The sequence below is a fragment of the Pezoporus occidentalis genome, unplaced genomic scaffold, assembly GCF_034315485.1.
Source record: "Pezoporus occidentalis ecotype Australia unplaced genomic scaffold, CSIRO_AGI_Poc_V1 ctg36, whole genome shotgun sequence".
Lineage (NCBI taxonomy): Eukaryota > Metazoa > Chordata > Aves > Psittaciformes > Psittacidae > Pezoporus > Pezoporus occidentalis.
In genome coordinates, this window is record NW_026915591.1 from 4,050,241 (window position 1) to 4,057,618 (window position 7,378).

Below are 7,378 nucleotides of genomic sequence, written 5' to 3' on the forward strand. Positions count from 1 at the left end.
AACCTTCTAAGCCTTATTTCTCTCCCAATGGTATGTCCTGAGAGCATCTGCTTTTTAGCCACCCTGTGAAAGGGCCCATGAACACCTCTGCGATGTTTTTCCTCTGTGGTTACAGCTCATCTCAAAGGAACCTGTTTTACAGCCAGTGAAAAGCCATGCAGCCTTGCTGCCGGCACACACTCGCCCTCCTTTCCCCGGTGCCAGCTGGGGATGTGGTCAGGCTGCTGGCACATGAGATCACATCCAGCACGGCTACTCCCTGGAAGCCAAAGTGTTGCTTAGTAACCTACTCATGGAAGTACCAGAAGCATTTTTCAATCTGTCACATTGGCAAAAAAACACTGGCTTCTTGATTTAGAGGCATTCTGCTGTGCATAGCAGGGCTGTGCTCCATTACCTTGCATCCAGCACTCTCTGCAAGTGAAGAAATGAACCTCCCATTTAATGGAGGGGCTATGGGGGAAAGGAGGATGAGGCACAGAAAATATTTGCCCAGGATTGCATGTGAAGCCTTTAGCTGGTTCTTCCGGCATCTAGTCCATATCTTAACTCCCTTCCTGTGGGAGATATTTCCTCCTTATGAAAGTACACTCCAGGGTCCTACAGCAATTGACCAAACAGGACTCTGCAACACCTTCATCTATTATGAGACATTGCTGCAATAAAACATGGTGTGGCATTCAGAAACTGGATGAGGTATTGCAATATTTATGTTGTAAGCCTCAGTGTCATGGACAATTGCTACAGAATAATGTATGTCCTTTTTTAACGCAATGGAGTCACAGCAGCTTCACAAATGCACACAGAACAGAGACCATCTGGGATTACATGGTTTCCTCAGTTATTTTCAAATGACTTTGTTACAGAGAGTTAAATGAAAAACATCCTCTCATGTAAAAATGGACTGTAAAGGCTTTTAGCTTACTCCCTTCCTCTTTTAAAAATAATTAAATTCAGGAGCAAAAATTCCAAGAACTTTGGAGCCTCGCACCTTTATCTGGAACTGGTTTATCCTTAAAAATGGCTTCAAAAAGTAACTTGAGGTCTTTTATTTGAGGCACCTTCTTGATTTTACTATCAAATCTCCTCAGTTTGGAAGTGAAAAGGTATTTTAAGAAATGTCTAGGTTTGAGCTCCGGGTCCAGCTGGGCTCTTCCCGTCCTACTTCTTGTCATCAGAGAGAGTAGAGCTGTAATCTGTGTCTAACCACAGTATCACCCATTTCTTGTTGTCAGACTGTGTCATGGAAGCCCTCTGCAAAAATATGAAGGGATTTTATAAAAGTCATGGAAGGTCCAGACGGGTCTGAAGACAAGGTTGTTAGACAAGTGTTCCAGAGAGGCCCTTCTGGTCTCCAGAGAGTCTTCTACCTGGGACAATGCTCAATGCCACGGTGAAGAAATCAGCAAAGTTTGTTTCTTGTGCAAAGCCTTTTCAGTGCAAGGTCAGTGACACACAAAACAGTTGTGAGCTAAAGCTGGACTCAGCATAAAGATGTAAAAACATCCCCAAACTTGAGCTCCCCACTTGATTTCTGAGGACTTTCTGAGGAAGTGAGTACATTTCTGTGGTCCCAGTCTAATAGATAAATTTGAGTATGGGACAAAGAATCTTTCAATTTTATTGCATGTAGTTGCATTTTTATTGCAAATGGTTTAAGAACTACAGAAAGTCATCAAAAAGTGTTCCTGATGACTGGTGTGTGGCCAGCATAAGAGCAAGTGATGACCCGCTATGGGTCCAAGTGCAGAAGTGTCTACATTGCACTCAATCAGGGAGTACAATCAGAGAGCATATTTGGCAGGGGAGACAAAGGCTGTGGCGGCCTAATCTACATTTTAATTCTTAGAACTAGCTGTGCCAGCTCAGCTGGTGGAAATCTTGCCCTTGCGACGCTTTGCTCTGTGGAAAGAAGACTCAGAGAAGCAGTAAGTTTACAATGGATCATTTGTTTTAGAAGTAGCAGGGTATCTATTTCCAGTCTTCTAATACATTAACCTTGAAGTTTGTTTGTAATTAAATAGTCTTGTCTTACCAGTTAGCCATTGAAGCAAAAGAACTGTTGTTGCAAAGAGAGTGGGCTAGGGAAGAGTAGTTGGGCTGGGTAACTTCTGGGCAACACTGAGCATCCGCTCCCTGCATTCACAGGGGAGAAGCACCTCTTTCCTTGTACATTCTGTGTGATAAAATTATTTGAGCTCAAAGAGATTTTAGAGGAACTTAGTGACAAAGCAGGGCTATCCTAATGATGATTCTTCTTTAGTTTTTGAGGTTACTATCTGCTCATATACTCACAGCTTTCTTTTTGACATTGGGAATGCTCTAGGTTATCTCTGTCTCACCTGACTGGGATCTGCCTGCCCTTATGGAAACAGCAAAATGTGGGTTGGACGCTGCCCCACTTCCTGGCTGTACACACCCCCTCCTATACATGGTATATGTGTATGTTGAGTGACTGTGTCATAGGACTTTTGTAATGCAATAACTGTGGTGTCAAGACAATGTGGTTGGAAAAAAAAAGAAAAAAGGAATACCAGTCAATGAATAGACAATGCAGATGAAATTTTCATACTCTGAACCACCACCATGTTTTCTACAATATGCCAACTTCTGTATCCTCTAAATAGCCTTTTGTCTTCTTTGCAGCAGAAGAGGACTTGACTTTTGTGTCTTTACTTTGAGCTGGAGCCATTGGTGTTCAGTCTTTTCAAAATGTGCTGATAAATTAAAAATCTAACCCTGTCATGGGTTTGCCAACTTCCATAGCTTCCCATCAAAATAATCTAATACCAGTTAGTGAGTAGCCTGGCAGAGTTTGGGTGCCATTGAAATATTGCTCTTCAGGGCAATAGTGATAAGGAGGTTTTATATGGATGCTTGTGAGGAAAACCCAGCAGTCTCAGATGAAACCAATTGTCCTATTAGCCACTTGGTAAGTACAGAGGTGAGCCAGAACAACTGAGTGAGGAAAAAAATTAAGGACTCCTGCCTGAAGAATACCCCAAATATCACTCTCACTTTAGAGGAGAAACCCTTCTGTGACCAAATCTGGTGTGACAAGTAGGTGGGCTCACAAGGCTGGAGAGACATATCCCTATAGCGTGTTTGTCACCATGTCTTCAATTATGTAAAGATACCAGAATAGGAGAAAAATGACTGTCATTTCTTTCAAATTCCTTTTCAGCTATGTACACTATCTCCAGGTTGCTAGTTTCTACCCCCTGTGAAGTCTCACTGGCGTTCACACTATGCTGCTTGGTCTTCATTTACTTTTGGTGGCCACAGACTAAGGTTAGAGGTTGGGAACCAGTACATAATTATAAGGACAGCTTCTTGTGTTGTTTTATTTCCCTTTCCCTCCTCTGTAACATGTGAACCTTTCTTTTGAACTCTGAAGTGACTGTATTGTTACAATGTGTGTTTGTAGAGATTTGTTTTGACATGGCTTGTGTGGAGGACCTTTGCTTCTCTTACTCATACTCAGTTTTATTAAGTGCTTGATAGCTTTGCCAGCCTTTTGTGGGGGAGGAGAGGTGATGGGGTGGGTTCTTACACTTCAAAACTTGGTGTTTTTTGAGGGAAATTTGCCCAGCTTTCCATAGAGAGGTATGAGAATCCAGGGTGCTCCTGACTGTTCTTCTGTCGTCCTGATCTGACTTCTTCCAGGATAAAGAAATCGGTCTTGAAACCCTCAGAAAAATATGTTGCTTAATGCTAGAAGCCAGCACTGACCAAGGGTGCCCATCAGTTTGATGTGCATGGAAACTTCCATGATGTTTCACCCCTGTCTGAAGGTGTCCATCTGAGCACAGAGTGAATTGCACCCTTTCCTCATGACAAGTGATACTGCTCCATGGACGCTAGTGGAGCTACCACAGCTTGCACCAGCCAAGGATCAGACCTGTGCTTTTGTGGTTAGGAAACCTGTGAGTGAAATCCTACTGGGACTTGAGAGAAGAGGGCAATGTGTGTTGAAAGCCTCTCAACTTTGCAGGATTTCTTTGGTATTCATACACATTTTCAAGAATGTATTCCAAGCATCTTGTACTGTTATTAGTAACTTGTACTGTAGTTTGTTAGCAGTGTTGACTGCCTACGTAGCTAATATTCTGTTGCAACTTAGAAAAAGTGTAAATGATTGCAGAAAACAGGAGTTTAGAACTTGTATGTATTTTTTTTTTTTTTATATATTAAAGCACTTCAATTAAAGCTACAAGGAAAAATGCTCCTGTAGCCTTTGTTGTACAACCAAACAAATGTGTGGAAAGAGGAGGGAGAGCTCTCTTCCTGAGATCTTCCCTGTTAGCTTTCGTAATACCAAAAAGAGGTGGTCAAACTCTGGGGAAGTACTCTGAGTATTAAAGTTTGTTTGGCAAGCAGAAGGCATCAGCAACCTATTCCAACATATACTATGAACTAATGGAATCCCTGCAACCAAAGCCGAAGCATCTGAGGGATCACCAAGCCATTACTAAGTGGTGAGTCACACAGACGTGAGTTGGTACAAAAGGAGTGGTAACTGGGAAGGAGTTAATGAATGAGTCTACTGTGTAATATGTTAGATTTCCTTTATTTTTACCACAAAGTACATCAGAGGTCACTGTGAGTCTGTTAATGTAAAAGTGGAGGTAAAGCATCTATAGTTATGGGTTATTTCAGGAGTACTAGAAAGTTATGGGTTTGAGTACTAAAGGAGGGATATTGGAAAACAGCAGCACATGGAGGCAGCAAATGATCCTTACCGCACATCCAAGAAATGGTTTTTCTCCCCCCCTGCCTCCCTGCTCCTGAACTGTACATATCCAAATACTTCTCTGGGTCACATCAGTGTGGGATCAGTGTGCATAAACAGGCATCTCCAAAGCGGCTTGTGATTTGGTGATGTCAGCCCAGCTCTTAGTAGCCAGATGCCCATAATATGAAAACAACCATCAGAACTGTCTCTTTTGCTGGCACTATTTAATCAAAGGGACAATGGGAGAGAATGGCAGTCTTATTTCTACAAAGAGCCCTTCAATGTCAAATTTGCCATACAGTAGAGTAGCATTCACCTCTGTGGCACAGACCACAGCCACTCTGGAGAAGAACAAAAGCTCTCAGACAGCACGCAATTAATCCAGCATCTATTAAACCAAGCACGGGTAATTTTGAAGGAACGTAACAGATTTCTGCTTTAAATTATTCTAAGAACTTTTTTTTTTTGTTTTGTTTAACTCTACATGGTACACACGGCTCAAAGTACAAAACAGAAGGCTGTGTTTCTGGCAGCTGTTATCTTCCTGGTAGCTGTTTTACATCCCCAGCATCTCATAATCCTGAGACAAAAATCAAGTAAAGCACAGCAGAGGAACTACATTAAAATGCCACTGGCTTTCCTGCTGCCCACAGGCATGATCAGGTGCCCAAAGCAGGAGCAAACAATTAGTTCCATGACCAAGAGAACTAATGAAATCTGGTTTCCTATGGATTTATGACAATATGTTGCCTTGGTGCCAGAGATTTGAGGAGTTAGTCTTTCTGCTAGTATCTTGAATCCAGATGAGGGTTTTTATTATCTATAGTCTCTCAAATGGCTTAATGAACTTTGAAGTGGTGATGTATTTTGAAAAAAAGGATGTATTACATGCTGCATACAGTGAGAGATGAAATTTAGTGGTGGGAATTTACAAGATAGATAACTTAAAATCACAGATCAAAACAAATATAGCTTGTCTGCTAAGTCCTAAAACTGGGACTGCTGCTGGTTCTATTTCTGTAATGTCTGTCTGCACTTTTGCCAGTGCAACTCCATTGAATAATGGTGTGATTGCCAAGGGGGTGGTTCCAATAAAAGACACAGAGTAGTTGCAGCAGTAGAGTATAAAGGTGTAAATAAAGAATACGTTTTCTCAGAGGAGGAAAATTACCCAGAGATCTAAGCTGGATGTCTATTTTTTAATCTATTCACAAGTGATTTGGAAAAGAAGATGAAAAATGAGGTGAGAAGTTTACTGAGTTGTAAAAGTGTTCTGGGCAGTCAAAACAAGAGTTGACTGTGAAGAGCTGCAGAAATTTTTCATGATAATGAGGGACTGGGCTGTAAAATGACAGATGAAATCTGCTGTCGATAAATGCACAGTAATGTTTCTGGGGGAAAAAAAAACCACCCTAATTATACATGCCTAATGAGGGGCTCTAAATCAGCCATCACTGCACAGGAAAATGATCTCGGCGGCGTTGCTAATTCTGAGAAAATGACAGGTCAAGGCTGAGCAGGTGTCAAAAAAGCGAGTAAAATGTTAGGAATTACCAGGAGGGGAGAAAAAGAGGAGAAAACAGAAAACACCATTATGTCTCTGCGTAAATCTGTGGCGTGGTTCTGTGCTGGGTAGCGTTTGCAGCTTCTCTGTGCCTCCACCCTCATGTCCCCACAGCCCAGCGCACATCTGAGAAGCCTGCAAGGAGAGCCAGCAGAGGCATAGGGGGCAGCCAGAGAGCATTGGTATTACAGGGCAGCTTCCATGCGATGAGAGAACAAATGCGCTGGGACTCGCTGGCTGTCAAGAGAGATGGCAAAAGAGAGACAGGTTTGCAGATTTGCCAGGAACCAGCCACCACAGCAAATTTGCTGCACGTCAAGCCCCAGATATCCCAAAGCATCTGGCTTCCTGCAGCAAGGTGAACACAGCCCAGCTGTGGGGTCCACTGTCTATATGCACCTTGCTTCTTGTATTTTTGGCCCCCAAGCTTCCTTTAGAGGTCATTGTTAGGGAAGGTTATTTCCCCAGCCAGGCTGGTACTTTGGTTGTCACATTTTATATTAGTGGAGTTAATTTCTGTTCCTAGACATGTTTTCCTTCCACTTCAGTATGAGCCCATACTGGGAGAGGAAAGTCTGTTTGACACTTTAACTGTAGTCCTTCTCAAGCAAGTTACATTGTGTGTGCTTATTTCATTCAGTGCAGTTGATAAAAGGGTATCAAAAAGCTTGTGGTTGAAGCTTTCAGCATTTTTCTGGCACAAAGCCTGTATGAAACAGTAAGTTCAAACTCAGTAAGCCAAAGCTAAACTCAAGCAGCACAACTCTAGCACCATGTAAGCAGAGGGTGAACCTACCATCCTCTTCTGTGGGCCCAGGATTTCATCTCTAAGTGTAGGAGCTTCCAACAAAGTTACAACAGTGATCACAAAGACTGAAGGTGGCCTTTTGCAACAGTAGAAAACAATTTAATGGCTTTTTATTATGTGCTCCCAAAAGGCCCTAGCGCAGCTTCCTGTTTTGATCCCACAATAGCTCACTGCCATGCAGTCTCTGTATAGTGCTTTCTTTAACATGCCTACCTAATTCCTGGGGAATAAGAATCCATAGGAATTGAAAGAGCCTCCTCCCAAGGCTGCC